The sequence below is a fragment of the Pan paniscus genome, chromosome 20, assembly GCF_029289425.2.
Source record: "Pan paniscus chromosome 20, NHGRI_mPanPan1-v2.0_pri, whole genome shotgun sequence".
Taxonomy (NCBI): domain Eukaryota; kingdom Metazoa; phylum Chordata; class Mammalia; order Primates; family Hominidae; genus Pan; species Pan paniscus.
This window is the reverse complement of record NC_073269.2, coordinates 43,783,840-43,805,409: the sequence shown is the minus strand read 5'-3', so window position 1 is coordinate 43,805,409 and position 21,570 is coordinate 43,783,840. Positions and strand designations below refer to the sequence as shown.

General features: G+C 40.9%; 1 protein-coding gene and 1 pseudogene across 7 annotated transcripts in view; both read left to right on the top strand.

Moving 5' to 3' along the window:
- The window catches only part of ZFP30 (ZFP30 zinc finger protein), a 62,660-nt gene that overhangs the window by 16,152 nt on the left and 24,938 nt on the right, over window positions 1–21,570 (top strand). For 4 of the 7 annotated variants that reach the window (XM_063600238.1, XM_063600235.1, XM_008960856.6 and 1 more), the window contains exon 5: window positions 12,909–21,107. The gene's annotated coding sequence lies outside the window, so the exon portion shown is untranslated. Of the gene's footprint in view, window positions 1–12,908; window positions 21,482–21,570 lie in introns of those variants that run through there. The other 3 variants (XM_063600237.1, XM_057300543.2, XM_063600236.1) reach the window with 2 other exon arrangements.
- Window positions 138–12,902, top strand: LOC129394656 (zinc finger protein 420-like; annotated as a pseudogene).

Genomic DNA, 21,570 nt, shown 5'->3' with positions numbered 1-21,570 from the left:
ATAAGTTTCCAGTTTCAACCTACTGCTTACTATAGAATGCCTTCTAGGAAAATCCCTTTTTATATCCTTATCATTCACCTAAAATATATTTTCTTTATTATTACATATGTTAAATGGACTTTTCCTTTAAAGGATTGATGACATTCAGGGATGTGGCTATAGATTTCTCTAAGGGAGAGTGGGAATGCCTGGGCCCTGCTCAGAGAGACTTGTACAGAGATGTCATGTTGGAGAACTACAGCAACTTTGTGTCACTGGGTAAGATCACCTGTTCCCTGTAATTCAGAAAATATTCTCTCCACTGGGAATTCTGGGGCTGCATTAAATATCTAAATTTCTGTTCCATGTTCCAAAAAACTGGTTTGAGTTTTGTTTTCTTGGAATAGATTGCTACTCTCAGGCACCTTCATATTTCTTGTTCTTCACTGACCTTCACTCTTTCCCTGGGCTCCTTATGTAACTGAGTTTTTTCTTGATTTTTAAGGAGCTAGATGATGGTCGAGGGACATTTATATAATAACCTGTAGGATTTAAGACGTGATGGTTCATCTAAAATTTAGGAAAACACATACCCTGTTATGTTTATGTTTGAGAGCTACATTCTAGGAATTTGACATTTCACAGGAAGACACATTGATTCTGTCTTGAGGCTTCTTGCTTTTTCTTACCCAAATAAGTAGAGATAGAGCCCACGTAGATTTAAATTTAACTAAGACCTTTCTGCCTCATTTGTCTCTTTGTTCCTTGTGTTCCTTAGGTCAGCTTAATGTGAATGTATTCTGACGTCTTCATCATTCTTTTATCCAAAAGCTTCTCTGGGGCCCATTTTTAAATTTTATTATATTATTATTATTATTATTATTATTTTGAGTCAAGGTCTCACTCTGTTACCCAGGCTACAGTACAGTGGTATGATTGTGGCTCACTGCAGCCTCAAACTCCTGGGCTCAAGTGATCCCCTCACCTCTGCCTCCCAAGTAGCTGGGACTACAAGTGTGCCACCGTGCCCAGCTAATTTTTTAAATTTGTGTAGAGATACGGTCTTGCTATGTTGGCTAGGCTTATCTTAAACTCTTGGCCTCAAGTGATCCTCCTGCCTTGGCCTCCTAAAGTGCTGGGATTACAGGCGAGAGCCAATATGCCCAGCCAAACTTTTTTTTTTTTTTTTTTTGAGACGGAGTCTCGCTCTGTTGCCCAGGCTGGAGTGCAGTGGTGCAATCTCGGCTCACTGCAATCTCCGCCTCCCGAGTTCAAGCGATTCTCCTGCCTCAGCCTCCCAGGTAGCTGGGACTACAGGCATGTGCCACCACGCCCAGCTAATTTTTTGTATTTTTAGTAGAGACGAGGTTTCACTGTATTAGCCAGGATGGTCTCGATCTCCTGACCTCATGATCAGCCTGCCTCGCCCTCCTAAAGTGTTGGGATTACAGGCATGAGCCACCATGCCTGGCCAAAACTTTTTATTTTGAAGTGATTTCGAGAGCTAGAACTAACCAGTATGCCAAATGTCCATCTACTCTTCAGTCAGTTTTCCCTAATGCTAACAATTTACATAAGCATAGTACAAACATCTAAACCAAAAAGTAAAATTGATATAATATTAAGTTATCTATATCCTTTTTTCAAATGTCATTAATTATCCTGGTACTGATCCAGGATCCCACTTGTACTGATCCAGAATCCCACATTGCATTTAGTTGTCTTGTATCTGTAGCCCTCTTCAATCTTGGAAATGTTCTTTCTCTTTTATGACCCTAATTAACACTTTTAAACTGTGCTGGCCTGTTATTACATAGATTATTCCTGGATTTAGATTTGTCCTTTTTTTTTTTTTTTGAGACGGAGTCTTGCTCTGTCGCCGAGGCTGGAGTGCAGTGGCGCGATCTCAGCTCACTGCAAGCTCCGCCTCCCGGGTTCATGCCATTCTCCAGCCTCAGCCTCCCAAGCAGCTGGGACCACAGGCGCCTGCCACCACGCCCGGCTAATTTTTTTGTATTTTTAGTAGAGATGGGGTTTCACCGTGTTAGCCAGGATGGTCTCGATCTCCTGACCTCGTGATCCACCTGCCTCAGCCTCCCAAAGTGCTGGGATTACAGGCGTGAGCCACCGCGCCTGGCCTTGACCCATATTTTTATGATTAAAGTTATGTATTTTCGGGAAGAATACTGCAGAAGTGATGCCTTTTTCAGTGCATTGTATCAGGACATAAATAATGGCCAATCAAAAACAATATCTTGTTTTGATGCTTGAAATGGTATCCTCTAGGGTTCCGCATAGTAAAGCCACTATTTTTACCTTTGCAATCAGTAAGTAACTTGTAAAGAAATTTGAGGCTCTACAAATACCCTCTTGCTCATGACATTTTTATCACTTTAGTTTCATCAGTGATTCTTGCAGAGAACAGTTATGGTTATTATGTTTTTGAGACAGGGTCTTGCTCTGTGACTCAGGCTGGAGTGCAGTGGCATGATCTTGGCTCATTATAGCCTTGACCTCCTGGATTCAAGCAGTCTTCCCGCCTCAGACTCCCAAGTAGCTGGGACCACTGGCGTGTGCCACTACACTTGGCTTTGACAGTAGTTATTTCCTCTGGTGTTTGCCAAATTATGATTTTCTGTTTCCATCAGTCTTCAGAGGAACCTGAATTAGCTTTAGGTTAAACCAATTCTAAATAAGAACATTTTTTGGCGTATTTATTTTTAATATCCTATTTCCTTGAGCAGGACTTGCCATTTCTAAGCCATCAGTGATTTCCCTATTGGAACAAGGGAAAGAACCCCGGATGGCTGGGAAAACAGGGTGGTATCCAGGTGGGTAAGGGTGTTGGGGTACTCCCAGCAGAAGTGCATTTTAGGGAAGCCCAAACTGGCCAGAGTGGTGATGTCTTTTGTTTGAGATATTGTGTGGAAACCTTCCCTCAGAGGCCCAAGGTCTTGGGAGAAAAAGTTTGACAAATGGGAAGTATTTCAAATATTTACAAATAACTTTTTTTTATAGCAGATGTATTGAGGCATAATTGACATATAATGAACCAGCTGTTATAAAGTACATGGTTTGACAAATTTTGATGTGTGAAATGGTATACTTTATATGTGTACATGTTTGCTCATGAAACCATCACCATAATTAAGATAAAAAACCTATTAATCACTCCCATTGCTTCTGATCTAAGGAAAAAAGACTTCTTTATTATGATGATGATGAGACAGAGTCTCACCCTCTTGTGCAGGCTGGAGTGCAGTGGTATGATCTTGGCTCACTGCAACCTCCACCTCCTGGGTTTAAGTGATTCTCCTGCCTCAGCCTCCTGAGTAGCTGGGACTACAGGCATGTGCCACCATGCCCAGCTAATTTTTCTATTTTTAGTCGAGATGGGGTTTCACCATGTTGGTCAGGCTGGTCTCGAATTCCTGACCTCGAGTGATCCACCCAACTCAGCCTCCTAAAGTGCTGGGATTATAAACATGAGCCACCGCGCCCAGTCAATATTTTTTTTACTGACTACGATATTTCTTGTAGATTTTTGAATGATGTCCTTTACTTGAGAAAGTAAGTTCCTTCTGTTTTTAGTTTGGCAAGAATTTTTATGATGATTCTGTGTTGAATTTTGTTAAGAGTATTTTGTTTTTATTCAAGTGATCATGTCATTTGACTTTTAAAATATGTTAATATGTTGAATTACATTGATTGATATTCAAATGCTAAGCTGACTTGTTCATGAGGTAAATGCCATTGAATGCTGTGTTATGGATTTAATATATATATTATTGGATTCTATTTGCTATTATTTTAAAAGGATTTTTGCATGATCATTCATGAGGAAAATTTGTAGTTTTTGAATGGTTTTTTGGTTTCAGTTGCAGGGTAGTGGTGGGCTTCTGTAATTAGCTGTGAGTCATTTCTGTACTCCAAAAGATTTTGTGTAGCATTGGTGTTATTTCTTCTTTGACTATTTGATAGGATTTGCCATTAAAGTCATTGGGCCATGTTTGTCCTTGGGGCAATGTTTTTACTATAAATTCAGCTTCAGTGATAAATAGACAGCTATTTCCTTCCTTCCTTCCTTCCTTCCTCCCTCCCTCCCTCCCTCCCTTCCCTCCTTCCCTCCCTTCCTCCCTCCCTCCATCCCTCCCTCCTCTCCATCCCTCCCTCACTCCCAGGGTCTTGCTCTGTCACTCAGGCTGGAGTGCAGTGGCATGATTACATCTCACTGCAGCCTCAACTTTCTGGGCTCAGACTCCCATGTAGCTGGGACTACAGGCATACACCACCATGCAGGGCTAATTTTTCTATTTTTTGTAGAGATGGGGTTTTGCCATATTGGCTAGCCTGGTGTCAAAGTCCTGGGCTCAAGCAATCCATCTGTCTTGGCCTCCCAAAGTGCTGGGATGACAGATGTGAGCCACTGCACCTGGCTTGTTTTACTTATTTCTTCTTGACTGATCCTTGGTAGTTTGTGTCTTTCAAAGAATGTGTCCATTTTCTCTAACTTCTTATACTTCTGGATATTAAATGGTTCATATTTTCTTATGTAATTATGTTTAATTTTTACTTTTATTATTTATGTAGGGTTTATAATTAGAAACCCCTTTTTGTTCCTGGTATTTGTGTTTTTCTTCTTGTTTTTTATTGGTAGTTTGGCTCCAAGGTTTATCAAGCTTGCTGATCTATTCCATAAACCAGTTTTTGACTATTAATTATCTCTGTTATGGTCACTTTTCTCATTCATTGATTTCTGCTCTTATCCTTGTTATTTCTTTACTTCTACTAATTGTAGATTTACTTTGCCTTTTTTTTTTTTTTTTTTTTTTTGAGATGGAGTTTTTGCTCTTGTTGCCCAGGCTGGAGTGCAATGGCACGATCTTGGCTCACTGCAACCTCCACCTCCTGGGTTTAAGCGATTCTCCTGCCTCTGCCTCCTGAGTAGCTGGGATTACAGGCACCCACCACCACGCCCGGCTAATTTTTGTATTTTTAGTAGAGACAGGGTTTTATCATGTTGGTCAGGCTGGTCTCAAATTCATGACCTCATGATCCACCTGCCTCGGCCTCCCAAAGTGCTGGGATTACAGACATGAGCCACCTCGCCTGGCCTGCTTTGCTCTTCTTTATCTACTGTCTTGCAGTAAAACCTTAGGTTGTTTATTTTATACGTTTTTCTTTTCTAATATAAGCATTTAAAGCTATAGGTTTCACTATAAATGTTACCTTAGCTATATAACATACATTTTGGTGTGCTGTACTTTTATATTGTTCATTTCTAAGTATTTTCTAATTTCCATGTGTATTCTTTAGTTTTCAAGTATTGGGGGACAGGTTCCAGATATTTTAATAATTTCAAACTGAGTTCCATTGTGATCAAAGAAAATATTCTGTGTGACATTGATCCTTTTTAGTGTGTTGAGACTTGTTTAATGTCCCAGCATATGGTCTATTTTGAATGTATAGGTATTTGAAGAGAATGTACATTCTGCAGTTTTTGATATTGTGTTTTGTGTATATCAACTAGTTGAAGGTGGTGGACAGTGTTATTATATGCTCTATTACTTTACTAATTTTCTGGGGGAGGGGGATGTTCCAGTCGTTCTATCAGTTATTGAGAGATGGTTGCAAAATCTCCAACTATGATTGTAGAATTATCTATTTCCTGCTTTACTTTTGTCAATTTTTGCTTCATATATTTTCAGGCTCTGTTATTCTGCACCTACACATTTCTGATTGCCAAGTCTTCCTGATGAGTTATTATAACTCTTTTATCATTATGAGAAAATTATCTTTGATAATATAGAGTAACTTGAAGTCTGTTTCATCTGATATTAATATAGCCATTCCAATATTTTTTTTCTGCAAATTAAATGCCAAGATTTAAAAGTTATCTAAGGCATTTCTTGCTTAAGGGCATTATTATCTGTTTGACTGCTTCTATGCAGTTTTATTTCTCATAAAAGAGGAAAACATGATGTTTATTTTCTTTAAGATATGCTGTCTAGATATGAGACCAAGGAGTTAACTCTTAAGAATGGCACTTTTGAAAAGGAATCATTAAAATGGAAAATAATAGAAAGTGTCAGAAGTTCTTGCCTTGAGGAATCTTTTTTGGGAAATGATTGGAAATGCAAAGGACTCTTTGAGAGACAACAGGAAACTACAGAGGAATATTTTAGGCATGTAACTGTGCCATTTGAAAAAATATCCGAATTCATCCAGCCTACATATTTTCTTCTAAATCAAATAATTCATACTGGAAAGAAACTCTATGAACAAAAAAAAAAAAATGAGAAAATGTTACTCAACAGGGAAGAATTCATATCAGTGACAAGCTTGACGAAATGTGTGGGAACACCTCTGTATTTTGCACAAATCATATGAAACATCAGACAAATTTTAATGCAAAGAAATGCAATGTATTTAAAGAATGTGGCAGAGACTGCTTGTAACTTTCAACTAACTCAATATCAAATAAGTCATGCTAATCAGAAACCCTATGAATGTCAGATATGTGGAAAGCCCTTTAGAAAGCGTGCCCACCTTACCCAACATAATCGAATTCACACTGGTGGGAAACCATATGAATGCAAAGAATGTGGGAAAGTGTTTATCTGTTGTTCAACATTGATTCAACATAAGAGAACTCACACTAGTGAGAAACCCTATGAATGTCTGGAATGTAGAAAGACGTTTAGGCGGAGTGCACATCTTATTCGACATCAAAGAATTCATACTGGTGAGAAACCTTATAAATGTAAGCAATGTTGGAAGGCCTTTGCTTCTGTTTCTGATTTAATAGACATCGGAAAATTCACACTGATGAGAGACTTTACGAATGTACAGAATGTGGGAAGGCATTTAACAATCGCTCAACTCTTATTCAGCATCAGAGAATTCACACTGGTGAGAAGTCCTTTGAATGTAAGGAATGTGGCAAAGCATTCAATAATTGCTCAACACTTACTCAACACCAGAGAACTCATACTAATGAGAAATCTTATGAATGTCAGGAATGTAAAAAGGCTTTTAGGCAAAGTGCACATCTTACTCAACATCAAAGAATTCATACTGGTGAGAAACCATATGAGTGTAAGGAATGTGGGAAGGCTTTCACTTGTGTTTCTGATTTTAATAGACATCAGAGAATTCACACTGGTGAAAAACCCTATGAATGTAAAGAATGTGGTAGAGCTTTTAACAATTGTTCAGCTCTTATTCAACACCAGAGAATTCACACTGGTGAGAAGGCTTATGAATGTAAGCAGTGTGGGAAGGTTTTTGTCTCCTGTCCAACACTTGTTCAACATCAGAGAACACATACTAATGAAAAACCTTATGAATGTCAGGAATGCAAGAAGGCCTTCAAGCATAATGCACATCTAATGAGACATCAGAGAATTCACAGTGGGGAGAAACCCTATGAATGTAATGAATGTGGGAATGCCTTCATTTGTTTTTTTGATTTTAATAGACATCAGAGAATTCACAAAGGAGAGAAACCCTATCAGTGTAAAGAATGTGGGAAGGTTTTTAATAATTATCCAACTCTTACTCAACATCAAAGAATTCATACCAGTGTGAAACCCTATGAATGTAAGGAATGTGGAAAGACCTTTACTTGGCTTTCAAACTTGAATAAACATCAGACAATTCACACTGGTGACAAACCCTATGAATGTAAAGATTGTAAAAAAGCTTTTCTTTGTTATTCAACATTTATTCAACACTATAGAACTCATACTAATGAGAAACCCTATGAATGTCAGGAATGCAGCAAGGCCTTTAAGCAGAGAGCCCATCTTAGTCAACATCAAAATATTCATACTGGTGAGAAACCCTATGAGTTTAAGGAATGTGGGAAGGCCTTTGCTTGTTTCCTACCTTAATAGAAATCAGAGAATTCACACTGGTGAGAAACCATATCAGTGTAAAGAATGTAGAAAATCCTTTATTGATTGTTCAACTCTTAACACCAGAGAATTCACACTGGTGAGAAACCCTTTGAATGTCAGGAATGTAGGAAGGCCTTTAGGCAGAGGGCGCATCTTACTCAACATCAAAGAATTCCTACTGGTGAGAAACCCTATGAATGTAATGAATGTGAGAAGGCCTCTTCTTGTCTTTCATAGGTGAAAAAGCACCAGAGAATACATACATGAAGGGATAAATCTTATGTATTTGAATAGCGTCTTTTTATTTAACAATCCTTATCTAACATCACCAAATTCACATTGCAGAGAAACTTCAGAAATATAAGAAATGTGGGAAACACTTTTACCTGTCCCTCAGCTATACTTTTTCATAACAGAATTTGTACAGGTGAGAAGCCTAATGAAAGCCCGATATGTGTAAAGATCTACTCTCACAATATACTCAACATTATATAATGTATAGTGTGATTAATATAGGAAATCCTTGATTTTGAAATTATTATGGAATAGCAAACAATTTGTAAGTGAAGAAAATCCAGTGACTGTAAATTTTTTTGCCTCATAATTCACAATTTATTAAGCATCAGAATTTATATGGAAAAAATAGAATATCAATTATTAATAAAAACATTACCACTAAAATTATATTTGACATATAGAGAATAATCATGTTGACTTTGTGAATGTAGAAAAGCTTTTATCTATTACACGAATCTTTTTCAGCATCATTATACTTTCACCAGTTTCCACGTCTGTTTTATTACCAAGTAATTTAAACTGTATACTTCAGATTACAAATTTCTTACATTGTGATAAGGTTATTGTGAAGATTAAATGAGTTTATCCAAAGACTTTGGGAATAGTTATTGGCAAATAGAAACTATTCAGTAAATATTGGCTGTCATGATTATCACCTTCATTACTACTCTTGGAATATTTATATAAGAACATTTAATTATGCAGATTTTACTAATATAATGAAATCCACCATCACAATTTCTCTGACTGCAAATCTATGATAATTTATTCTGGAATGAAAATTATTAGAATATAGTGAGTATGAGGAAACATTCATTTAAATTTATTTTAGTTGAATCAGAAAATTCACTCTGGAAACACTGAATGGATATAGTAAGTAAATTTTTTTAGAGTAAAGTTGATATGAGAAGTGATATATCTGAAGCAAGTTTCAAAAAGCAGTGTACGTTTTCTGACAGTAACTCAAGACAGGCTGGGTGTGGTAGCTCATGCCTCTAATCTTAGCACTTTGGGAGGCCGAGGCAGGTGGATCACTTTAGGTCAGGAGTTCGAGACCAGCCTGGCCAGGCTGGGCCTGGTGGCTCACGCCTGTAATCTCAGTACTTTGGGAGGCTGAGGTGGGCGGATCACGAGGTCAGGAGATCAAGACCATCCTGGCTAACACAGTGAAACCCCATCTCTACTAAAAATACAAAAAATTAGCCAAGCGTGGTGGCGGGTGCCTGTAGTCCCAGCTACTCGGGAGGCTGAGGCAGGAGAATGGTGTGAACCCGAGAGGCGGAGTTTGCAGTGAGCTGAGATTGTGCCACTGCACTCCAGCCTGGGTAACAGAGCAAGACTCTGTCTAAAAAAAAAAAACAAAAAACAATGAGACCAGCCTGGCCAACACGGCAAAACCCCATCTCTACTAAAAATACAAAAATTAGGTGGGTATGGTGGTGTGCACTTGTAGTCCCAGCTACTCGGGAGGCTGAGGCAGGAGAATTGCTTCAGCCTGGGAGATGGAGGTAGCAGTGAGCCGAGATCTCACCACTCCACTCCAGCGTGGGCAACAGAGTGAGATTTTATCTCAAAAAAACAAACAAGACAAGTAGATACAAAAGGCAAATTTTAAAAATTTGCAGTTTATAAACACCACCATATATAGTTCTTGGATTAAGTGAAAAATGTAATCTGAAATAACAAGCTGTTTAGATATGAAAGATAGTGAGAGTTTTGCATAATAAAACCTGAGGTATATGGCTCATCTGAATAAACATTCAAGCAGAAAAGTAACAAACCCAAAATTGACACTGGAAACGTATTCACAAATCAATCTGTTTATTCAGTGAATTTGAATGAATTACTTAAAAAGAAAATTAATGAGCTAAACAGAAAGTGGACTTTATCTAAAAGTGGTTTGAAATAACCAGTAATATAGACTAAATTTGCCAGTTATGATTGAGATGAGGAAGAGAAATAACATAAATGCATCAGTGCAAATGGGAACATGGAAATTTTACAGGCATTTTTAATATTATGAATTATTTTGTTTAGTATTTCAATTAAATTTAAAATATCTATGGTAAACTTCATTTTACAGGAATATGTAAATGTTTCTAGTTGGTTCACTGAGGTATAGAAAATTTGAATGAAGCCAAACTTGAAGCTATAGAAAGTTTGAATGAAGCCAAAATGTGAAAACTTTACTCCACAAGGAAGAATCCATGCCAGTGATAAGCTTAATGAAATGTGTGGGAGCACCTTTATATTTTGCACAAATCATATGGAACATCAGAGAAATTTCACTGGAAAGAAATGCAGAGAATATAAGGAATGTGGCAGAGACTTTGGTCATAACTTTCAGTTAACTCAGTATCAAATAAGTCATACTAATCAGAAACCCTATGAATGTTAGATATGGGGAAAGACCTTCAGAAGGGTCTTTCAAAAAAATTATCCCTTCAAAAACATTGAAAAATTAATCAAAGATAATTACCTTTAAAAGCTATTACTTAGGCCAGGCATGGTAGCTCACACCTGTAATTCCAGTGCTTTGGGAAGCCATGGCTGGTGTATTGTTTGAGGGCAGGAGCTTGATAACCAGCCTGGGCAAGATAGTGAGACCTCAACTCTATTAAAAAAATTTTTTTGGCAGGACATGGTGGAGCAATTCCTCAGTCTTTTTGTCATTTATGACACTGACATTTTTGGAAAATACTGGCCATTTGTTTTATAAAACATCCTTCAATTTGAGCTTTTCTAATGTTTCCTAATTATTAGATTCAGATTATGTATGCTTTGGCACCCATATACTGTACTACACTATACCATACTGTACTATATACACAGTGCTTTTCCATTTTATTTTATTTTATTTTAGAGAGGGAGTTTTGCTCTGTCACCCAGGCTGGAGTGCAGTGGTGTGATCTCGGCTCACTGCAACCTCTGCCTCCCAGTTCAAGCAATTCTCCTGGCTCAGCCTCCTGAGTAGCTGGGACTACAGGTGCACGCCACCACGCCCGGCTAGTTTTTGTATTTTTAGTAGAGATGGGGTTTCGCCATAGTGGCCAGGCTGGTCTCAAACTCCTAACCTCAGGTAATCTGCCTGCCTTGGCCTCCCAAAGTGCTGGAATTACAGGCATGAGCCACCGTGCCCCAGCCTTTCCCTTTTTATTAACAGTGCATCACATTAGTGATGCTAACCTGTATCTCTTGATTAAAGTATTGTTGACCAGGTTTGTCCATTCTAAAATTATCATATGCCCCTTTTTAATTACTAAGTGTTTTGTGGGAAGATACTTTGAAACTGTAAATGATCAAAACCGCTAATTTTTGTATTTTTAGTAGAGATAGGGTTTCACGATGTTGGCCAGGCTGGTCTCAAACTCCTGATCTCATGATCCGCCTGCTTCGGCCTCCCAAAGTGCTGGGATTACAGGTGTGAGCCACTGCACCCGGCCCAGATTAGTATTTTCTAATTAAAAAAAAGTTTCAACTATAACAGTCCACTCACTTTTGGAATTACTGACAAGGTTTATGTCTATCAATGCTTTTATGTAATTTTCATTTAAGTTGCCTATTCTATATTCATTTTTCTTTCCTTACTTGTCTCCTAATTTTCATTGATTACTGGTAATTTTTATAGCCAGCTTCATAAAAAGACACAAAAGACATAAAAGTGTATCATAGAATTTTGGGATGCCACCATTGTCCATTTTTGGAAAAGTAATTTAATCTTATAGAAATAATTGATAAACATTTAATGGTGATTACCTGTTCCTTCCAAATTTGCTTGGTAAACACTATGTCATACTTAAAAATTTTTTTTTTTGAGATGGACTCTCGCTCTGTCACCCACGCTGGAGTGCAGTGGCGTGATCCTGGCTCACTGCAACCTCCTTCCCCGGGGTTCAAGCAATTTTCCTGCCTCAGCCTCCCCAGTAGCTGGGACTACAGGCACCCGCCACCATGCCTGGCTAATTTTTGTATTTTTAGTAGAGACGGATTTCCCTATATTGGCCAGGCTGGTCTCAAACTCCTGACTTTGTGATCTGCCCACCTCAGCCTCCCAAAGTGTTGGGATTACAGGTACATGTATATGCCACCATGCCTTTTTTTTTTTTTTTTTTAAGAGACAGAGTCTTGCTGTGTCACCCAGGCTGGAGTGCAGTAGCACAATCTCAGCTCACTGCAACCTCCACCTCCTGGGCTCAAGCAATCCTCCTGCCTCAGCCTTCCGAGTAGCCGAGACCACAGGTGCATGTCACCATGCCCAGCTGTTGTTTTTGTATTTTTAGTAGAGACAAGGTCTTGCTATGTTGTCCAGGCTCATCTCCAACTTCTGGCCTCAGGTGATCTACCCACCTCAGCCTCCCAAAGTCGTGGGATTACAGGCATGAGCCACAGCACCAGCCATGCCTGGCTAATTAAAAAATATTTTTTTGTAGTGAAGGGTCTTGCTATATTGCCCAGGCTGGTCTCAAACTCCTGGCCTCAAGTTATTGTCCTGCTTCAGCTTCCCAAAGCACTGGAATTACAGGCATGGGCCCTGTTCCCTGACAGTATTGGTTAATTGTAACAAATGTATCATATTAAGGTAAGTGTTACTACTAGGGGAAACCTGGTGTGAGTGTATGAAATTGTCATATCTTTGTGTCTTATATAAATCTAAAACCATTGTAAAAAATAGTTCATTTAGCAAAAAAATTAATGACTTTTTTTTTTTTTTTGGCTTTTGTAACCAAAAAGTCCAAAGATAAATGGAGCTTCAGGTGTGGCATGATCAAGATGTTCACTATGTCATCAGGTTTCAACACTGAACACTCAGCTCTCCCTTTGCCAGTGTTTTGGCTTTGGCTTGAGGCTAATTTCCTCATGACTGCATCAGTTCCAGGCCTCCTATCTGGACATATCCCCTCCAGTACAAGAGGGAGAGCACCTTTGCCTGGCATTCCAAAATAATCCTCTGAGATTCACCTTGACTGGGTCAAGTTAATTGATACGCCCAATTGTAAACCAAGAGCTTCGGCTTGCAGGGAGCCCTCCCTACACAGAGGCACACACTGTCCCACATCTTTTGAGCTCCAGATGTCGAAGCTCTGAGTGTGGCTCGGACCTGCTTCCCTTCTCTCTCATCATCTTGGGTCCAGTTAACCCCATCACCAACAACCTGGGAAAGGGGAAAAAACGGGACCTCATGGCCAAAGGCTGTTCGCCGCTTATGGCGCCCCTGCAGCTGGACCGGAGACTCTTGCCAGGGCCGGCATGTACAAGTACAAGCCACACTTACACTCCATTCATGACTCAGTAATGACTTCACTTCAATCTCATAGTGAAATCCCCAACTGCTTCCACACCACCAAGTCCCCAGCACAGGCAACACCTCTCCTAGGGAAGTCCCAGCCAACAAGCTCTGCCATTCTTCTACCTGCAATTCTGCCCTGAAAATGTCCTGAAAATGGGCCTCAGTTCCGTGAAACAGGCCGGGCAATTTCTGCCCTACTGTGTAGCCACTTGAGAAATCAAGTCAAAGAATTTACTCACATACTGACATCCTGCAGGGTAAAGCTGTACCTTTTTTTTTTTTTTTTTTGAGATGGAGGCTTACTCTGTCACCCAGGCTGGAGTGCAGTGACATGATCTTGGCTCCCTGCAACCTCTGCCACCCGGGTTCAAATGATTCTCCTGCCTCAGCCTCCTAAGTAGCTGGAATTACAGGCGCCTGCCACTATGCCTGGCTAATTTGTGTATTTTTAGTAGAGATGGGGTTTCACCATAATGGCCAGGCTGGTCTCAAACTCCTAACCTCAGGTGACCCACCTGCCTTGGCCTCCCAAAGTGCTGGGATTACAGCCGTGAGCCACTGTGCCCGGCCAAGGCTGTACCTTTTATGGGTTGTCAGCAGCTCAATGTCTTGCTATTAAAACAAGAGGTTTAGTAGACATATCCAAACATGAGAAGAGTGGGGCACAGGATTCTACTCCAGACAGCAACACCAGCTATGCGGGCTCCTTCCCCACAGGGGTCACAGCAGTCCTGGGACGGATCACTGTAGAAGAAACCAGCACTCACACACCAGGACTCTGTTTATGAGCTCACTCAGAGATCTACCTGCCCCACTCTCCTACTCCAAGAGAAGGCTTATCATTGGTCCTGCTTCTTGTACCTTGCGTGGAAATTCTGTCTTCAAAGGCAACCCTGTAGTAATTGAAGCAAAGCAGATGTCTGATGCATCAGAGTGACCCCGGACCAGGCCGCATCCCATTGATTGGCAATGCCCAGCTGACCATGGGGCTTCTGGGATGGAAAATTCATGGAACAGGACAGTACATCAGATTCCTGTCAAGACCCCTCTCCATATACTTACTAATAATAATAATAATAATTTTATAGTTGGTGAAAAGGTAACACATGTTCATAGTTCTTTTCAAAAGCAAATCAAACTGTTTAAAAGCATGTCCCATTAAAGGTAAGTTTCTCTCCTGTTCTGACAAGTCCTTCAGTTCTACACCAGTCCCAGAAATCCACTTAATCATTTTCTTGCATCTCATTCCAGATATCCCATCCGCACACAAGCACATGTATGCATCTAAGTGTACTTCCTATTTTTTGCACATTTCTAGTTTTTTTTTACTTAAACAATTGTTATTCAATTCCCATATTAAACTTTCTTAGAGACTATTTTATTTTTATTTTTCTATTTCTGAGACAGGGTCTCACTCTATTACCCAGGCTAGAGTGCAGTGGCATGACCACAGCTCACTGCAGCCTCAATTTCCTAGGCTCAAGCCATTCTCCCACTTCAGCCTCCTGAGTAGCTGGGACTACAGGTGCATGCCACCATGCCTAGCTAATTTTTAAATTTTTTTGTAGAGATGGGATCTCATTATGTTACCCAGGCTGGTCTCCAACTCCTGAGCTCAAGCAATCCCCCTGCCTAGGCCTCCCAAAGTGCTAGGATTACAGGCATGAGCCACCACTCCCAGCATCTTAGAGACTTTTTTTTTTTTTTTTTTTTTTTTGAGAGAGAGAGAGGGTCTGACTCTATCACCCAGGCTGGAGTGCAGTGGCATGATCTCAGCTCACTGCAACCTCCGCCTCCCAGGTTCAAGCAATTCTCCTGCCTCGGCCTCCTGAGTAGCTGGGATTACAGGCGTGTACCACCACATCTGGCTAATTTTTGTGTTTTTAGTAGAGATGGGGTTTCGCCATGTTGGCCAGGCTGGTCTCGAACTCCTGACCTCAAGTGATCTGCCTGTCTCAGCCTTCCAAAGTGCTGGAATTACAGGTGTGGCGCCCAGCCTCTTAGAGACAATTTTATATCTACATGTATAGACCTAAAGAGTAACCAGATTATGTAACATTCAAAGCAGTATGCTTTTGAGAGTGAAAGTGGGTGATATCATTTACTCCAGGACAAGGACATAAACCAGGACTGTCCTCAACAAATACAAACATACAGTTATCCTAGATAATTATAATCCAATGCACAAAGGTATCCAATTTTTATAACCAGTGACCCATTGATAATTGTAGGATGCTTTCAGACTTCTGCTATTGCAGTGAGTATCCTTGAATGTACAGTGTGTGTGTCTTTGCACACTGTTCCCAATGCCCGACATATATTAAGTAACTTAACCTCACAACAGCCCCGTGATTTACCCAAGCAATAGGCACTAATATTATCTCCACGTGACAGGTAAGGCCTCTGAATAGTTCCAAATAGGAAGAGTGGTTGTTTGTGGAAATGTTTCTGGTTGTTATAGTGTTTAGGGCGAGTCAGGGGGAAGAGGGAAGACGTGATGGTCCTGCAAGCCTAGGATGACCTGATGTCCTGCTTTGCCTGGGACAGTCTGGCCCATGCCTGCTGTCCACATGTTAATGACAGCATCTCCTTTGACTTTTTTTTTTTTTTTTAGACAGAGTTTCCCTCTGACAACCCAGGCTGGAGTGCAATGGCACAATCTCGGCTCACTGCAACCTCCACCTCCTGGGCTCAAGTGATTCTTGTGCCTCAGCTTCCCGAGCAGCTGGGATTATAGGCGTGTGCCACCAAGCCCAGCTAATTTTTGTATTTTTAGTAGAGATGGGGTTTCACCATGTTGGCCAGGATGGCCTCAGGATCACCTGAGGTCAAGAGTTTGAGACCAGCCTGGCCAACATGGCGAAACCCCGTGTCTACTAAAAATACAAAAATTAGCTGGGCATGGTAGCGTGCGGCTTTAGTCCCAGCTACTTAGGGAAGCTGAGACAGGAGAATCGCTTGAACCCAGGAGGCGGAGGTTGCAGTTAGCCGAGATTGCACTGCTGCACTCCAGCCTGGGTGACAGATCAAAACTCCATCTCAAAAATAAAATGGAAAAGCACTGTGTATATAGTACAGTATGGTATAGTGTAGTACAGTATATGGGTGCCAAAGCATACAGTCTGAATCTAATAATTAGGAAACATTAGAAAAACTCAAATTGAAGGATATTTTACAAAACAAATGGCCAGTATTTTCCAAAAATATCAATGTCATAAATGACAAAAAAGACTGAGGAACTGCTCTAGATGAAAGACTAAATATACTTATCAGCCAAATTCAATCAGTGATAATACAATGAATTCTAGACAAATAAAAAAGTGCTATTCAAGAATACTGCAGGTACAACTGGTAAAATATATTAATAAAGGGCATTCATTAGATTTTTGTAATATTAAATTTCCTGATTTTAATAATTAATGGTAAAGTAACTAAATGTCTTTGAGCTTAGGAGAGACTCACTTCAGTAATTAGATGTAAAGGGTATGATTGGAATTTACTCTCATGTGGTCCACTAAAAAATATAAATATGGACAGAGTATGATAAGGCACATGTGGAAAAGCATGAACAACTGGTGAATCTGGGGGAAGGCTATAGGAGAATGAAAATTCAAAATTATTTCAAAATAAAAAATGTCACATTGAGTTTTAGGAGTGTAAATTTTTTCCTATGTAAATATTAGCCAAAAACATATTAAGAGACCTTCATATTTTATGAAGTTATGGTACAAGAATTAGTTTCATTATTTTCATTCATTCAACTGTAAACACATTTATACATTCTCTTGTGTATCTGCAATTTTTCAGAATTAATTTAAAAAAATAATAATTGGGCTAAAAAAGGAGTGAAAATACTGAAACAGCTAGAGAACATCTCTCAGCAAGTTGGAAGTTAAGACCAAGGGTTTTTTTCAGAATACAACCTGATGAATTTGAAAGGAATAGAAAACTGTAAATAAAAAGGTAGAAAATACACCGAGAAGTCATCAGAAGAAACTGATAAAGATAAAAGTGGAAATTAATGAAACAGAAAACAAAAGCAGTAACTAAAAGAAATAAGCTGGTGTAAAAAAAAAAGTCCGGTACAAGCAAAATCTTACTTAAAAGAGTAATGAAAGGCTTCTCCATAAACAGAGTAAGTAGATGCATTGATTTCCCATTTCTCCTCTGCAAAAAAAAAATATTAAAATGAATATATTAAGTAAAGGAATATAAAAAGTATTAACATGTAAGAACCAAAGAAAATGAGGAGGGAGACTGCAAAAACAAAACAACAACAACAACAACAACAAAAACGCACACACAAAAACAGGAGAACTGTCCAAGAATTCTGGTATGAAAGGGCTTAGGAGTCAGATTTCTATTAATGAGGCAATTCAATGCATAAACCCCTGGAAGCTCAGGCACCAAAGAGCATGACCCTGGAGAGATGTGGATCTGGAAACAGGAGATTGGTTGAAAGTTTGAACACAAACTGGCTGTTCACCTTTTTTACTTTTCCTCTCTTATGTGATCAAATACACTAAATTGGGGTAGGGGGTGATCTGTGGATAAAATGACCCAGAGAGGATGTATACCTGCATAAAGAAAGACAGAACTGAGGCACAGGCAAACTAAATGAAAAACTACACTCAAAACTGTGGGCCTCTGAGAGGTCTTTGAGGTCTCAGACATCACTAACTCACTGTCCTCAAAGGAGGAACTAAAGAACAGCTCACATCTCCCAATGAAAAGGCTGGCTCTGAAGTCAGGTTGAGAAGATTCACTCCATGACTAGAGGCAAGGATTACCACACATTTCAGGGAAGTATCCGGTATAAAAAGAGAACAATTCAAACTTTTTTGTAAAGGGGGAATTTGATTTGGATATAAAAGACAAAAATAGATTAAAAAAAAAAAAGCACCAGAAAACTTTAAACTAATTGCCCTCTGAGAGATTAGAGGTTTTATTGCATCCATAATAAAAACGAAAGGCTATGAAGAAATAAAAATTACAGAATATAAAGGAGCTCTTGGAAATTAGAAATGATTATCAAATTAAAAATAAATACAATTGTACTGTAAAGTCAACAAAATTTCCCAAAGTAAGAGAAAAAGAGAAAAAATAGGAGACAAAACATACAGCTCATGAAAAGTCCTTCCATGAAATACAAATTCCAGGACAAGAGAACAAAAATTCAGAAGGATAGAGGACTGTCAAAAAAGAAAAAGAGGAAGAAAAATGTTCAGACCTATAAAGTGCTGACCTATAACTAGCAGAAAAAAATGTTTAAACATACATGCCAAGTGCATAAATTATGAAATGTAAGTGCATTGTGGATTACAGGTGGCAATAGGTATCTGGGCGTTGGTGGGAGTGGGACATGAAATTAAAAAGGAACAGAAAACAATTGGTATTAGACTTGACAACATTAGCTACTAGAACACTGTGAAGTGATGCCTCCAAATTCTGAATCTAGGCAAAGTGTGAAGGCAGAATAAGGACATTTTCAGGCCCAGCGCGGTAGCTCACGCCTGTAATCCCAGCACTTTGGGAGGCCTAAGTGGGCAAATCACCCGAGGTCAGGAGTTCGAAATCAGCCTGGCCAACATGGTGAAACCCCATCTCTACTTAAACTATAAAAAAAAAAAAAAAAAAGGCCAGGCGTGGTGGTGCACGTCTTTAATCCCAGCTACTCGGGAGGCTGAGGCAGAAGAATCGCTTGAACTGGGGAGGCAGAGGTTGTAGTGAGCTAAGATTGCACCACTGCACTCCAGCCTGGACAACAGAGTGAGACTCCGTCTCAAAAAAAAAAAATTCAAACATGAAAGAACTAAAAAACATCTTTAATACATGCATCTTAAGGAACTTATTGGAAAGGAACTTTAGCAAAAATTAGCTGAATTCTAGGAAACAAGAATCAAACTTAGGAAAACAATGACGGTAAATTTTAGGACAACTGTACAGTCCAATTGCAGCCACAGAATGGAAGAGAGATTCTACTCCGATGTTTGAACCACTGAAAAAATAATCGATGAACATTTAGCATATCTGTTGGAACATTTCTAAAAAATAGCAACAAGTACAAAGAAAACCAATAAATCCTTGATAAACAAACTCATGTAAGAAATGTACTTGGTTTTAAAGAGAAAATAATTGACTTAATTAGTACATATACTCCACATATTCACTTAACCAAAACTTGAGATATCTGGAAGAGATCGAGGAGAAAGAAGAAAGTTTTAAATATTTTAAATGAAGTATTACAATGAACATTTTTATTACTAAAGGTATTTTTAGCTACGAAAATGAGGCTGATCTTTCAACTAAAGATCAAAGAAACTTACTATCCAAGAATGCCTGGAGACATTGAATTTATCCAAGAGTTCATCCAGGAACAAAGGGGAAAAAACAAATCTCATTTGTTAGAATATTCCAAGTCCAGGTATGGAAGAAAATAAAATGCCTCTCTCTCCCGTTTCATGGTGTCCTATTCAATTTTCTGACACAGTCCTACAATTCCATCATTTGGAAGTAATAGCAACCTTATTCCTTTCCAATTTTTTTTTCTGCAATTATTTTACTTGCCTAACACCACAGTCCTGAGGGCACACAAGAGCCAGATGCAGATAATCAAAATCCCAACACTCAGTTTCATAGGGACCCACAAACCGTCTCCATGGAAAACCAGAACCAGAAGCGCTGCCCTATCAGGAGGATTCTGGAAATAACACTGGATGAGGCAGAGCCACAGTCACAGATCCGATCTCAGGTAGGTCACAAACGCAGACACAAACCGCAAAGACCCCAGAGACCCGCTACAGCCAGCGTCAGAGTCAGGCACCACCGCGCAGCCTTCTCTGCGGCACCATCCTAATCCCCCGCTAGAGAACGGCACACGCGCACGCAGCAGCCCCGTGCACGGAAACACTACTCCGCCAGCGGCCAGGCACTCGGTCCAGGTACGCGGGGGCGCGGCGCCCGTCACTCAGCAAACACCACAGGCAGTACGCGCCGCGCCTTGGTCCAGGCTCGCGATACTGGCGTTTCCTCCATCCAACTCACGCCAGGGTCACGGCTACAGGCCTAGATTTGAACACTCCATCCCCATCGGGATCCTGTAGCCAACCTCCACCCTCCTCCAAACCTCCCGACCCCTCGGCAGGTGCGGCCCCACACTCCTCTTTGCTCCCTGAAGGGCCCCAGCGTTCGCCCCCCGCGCGCTTGCGCACTCCAGGTAGAAGCCGATTTCCAAAGGTTCCGGTGAGGCGTCGCTGGGGGCGGGGCGGGGCGGGGCTCGCAGCCTCCCCCTGTCTCCGAGCCGAGAACCAAATGAAAAATAAAAAGGCGGAATATTGTTTTTTTAAATTTTGGACCGCAGTGTCCACAGGGGAGCAGGCCCGGATTATCTTTAATGGCACTGGTCAGTCACGGGGCGGCCATTACAGGTAGAGGCCTGAGGCAAGGGACACTGCGGCCCCTCTGGCTCCGTCTCCCCGGCCCGACTATCCCCGCCGAGACCCGGCCCCACGCGCCCCTCCCGGCCCGGAGCAGCTGCGGGACTTGCCTCCGCCCCCCGCGCGCTTGCGCATTCGCGACCGAGACAGGCGCTCTCCCGTATTCTGGCGCCGCTGACTCCAGGGCTGGGCTATCCTCTGAGTCGGGTGAGGCTGGAGCTGGGAGCCGGGCACCACCGTGGCCGCTGCTTTTCTGAGGGAAAAGAGTGCGGAGTGGGCCAGGTTTTGCAGGCCGGGCCGAAGGTGGAGAAAAGGTTCCTGTGGAGCCTCAGGCCGCTGTGCTTTTTTTCCCGGGACTGAGCTTCTGCAGCCCTGAGGCCTGGAGGCCCGGGCGGTAGTAACTGTGCCGGGCCAGGTTCGTGGGTGCGGCCTGTGGTGCAGTTGGAGACCGAGGCCCCGCGCATCCTCGTCCGCGCTTCAGCCACTTAGGCTCGGCCGTAGCGAAAAGGCCCAAGAGGGAAGTCAGAGGTGAACGCCCCAGGATGAAGGTCCCCTGCAAAACGCTGGGACCTAGATTTGGGGTGGGTGTCTGGGGTCTGGGAGGACACGCTGGACAGTTCCGAAAAGACACAGTGGGTGGTCCCGGGCGTGGGCAACCGGGTGCGGAACT